Source organism: Lathyrus oleraceus, chromosome 6 (genome assembly GCF_024323335.1).
Source record: "Lathyrus oleraceus cultivar Zhongwan6 chromosome 6, CAAS_Psat_ZW6_1.0, whole genome shotgun sequence".
Classification (NCBI taxonomy): Eukaryota; Viridiplantae; Streptophyta; class Magnoliopsida; order Fabales; family Fabaceae; genus Lathyrus; species Lathyrus oleraceus.
Window position 1 is genome coordinate 85,634,375 of NC_066584.1, and position 1,320 is coordinate 85,635,694.

The window sequence follows — 1,320 nt, forward strand, 5'->3', positions numbered from 1 at the left end:
TTTTGTTTTTTTGTTTTATTCTGATGGAGATTAGTGTAAGTCCATAGAGTGGCTTCTGATATCCTTACTTGTTTTAGGAGACAGGTATAAGACCATCGAGTGGCATCCAGTATCCGCTTTTATTTACTTTCATCTGTTACCATGTTCAGATTATTGCTCATTTGTAGCCTATTCCTAAGGACCCACTTGAATCATCTTCTATATGATTTCAAGAGGTGAACCTTTCTAAGAAGTTTTACATTATTTATCCATTCATCCCATTGTGTCCTACCTTTTCACACATACTTTTAAAAACTTGAAATAAGTGTTGTGCAAACATTCTCACCTTCTTTCCAAATTAGAAACTTGGACCTTAAGTCCATGATTTTCCAAACTTCATTTTTGTAAATACTTCATTTCGAATTGACTTTAATCATACTTTGACCCTTTTGTAAATAACCCAAATCAATTAACTTCACCCATTCAAATGATTTTGTGGCTTTGTCCATGTTTGTTAAGTTTTCATACATTAGCTATAGGTTTGATTTACCCTAGTTGGTTGATATTAATCTCACCTATTTGTCCTTAGTTGATTGAATTGTAAGTCTCCCTTGCTTATTATAGGGTTAACCCCTCTCTAGCAAGTTGAAGCTTTTCTCACATGGTGGACTTGTTGTTTCTTAAGGTTGAGTTTTCTCCCGTGGGTAACGTAAGACCTTTGAGCTTTTGCAAGTTGAAGCTTTTCTCACATGGTGGACTTGTTGTTTCTTAAGGTTGAGTTTTCTCCCGTGGGTAACGTAAGACCTTTGAGCTTTTGTTTTAAAATTGAATCCACTAACTTTTGGAAGTTTTTAGCCGAACTACGGCGTTTTGATCCTTACCTTTGATGGAAGGTACGTAGGCAACAGGTTCATCCGTTCGAACACAAAAATAATTAATTTGTGCATTCTTTTCCCATCATCCCAATCATGTTTGCACAATACTTATGCCATGACAAATAATAATTTTCAAACAACAAAGTGTGAAAAGGGTTCCCTAGGAGTACCTAGGACGCATTGGGTGCCTAACACCTTCCCTTTGCGTAATTTACCCCTTACCCCGATCTCTGATCTTTTTATTAGTTTTCTACGTGTAAAACTTCTTAGGTTTTTGTTCGCTTTTTAACCAGTCCTTAGGATAAATAAAAGTGCGGTGGCGACTCTATATTCATTGTATGCTTTGCTTATGATTTAATTGATAGATCATATAGTAACGAATACACCGCTACACTCAGATGTGTTGATGATAGAGAAGCAAGCCAGTTGATGAAAGAGGTTCACGAGGGATCGTTCGGTACCCATG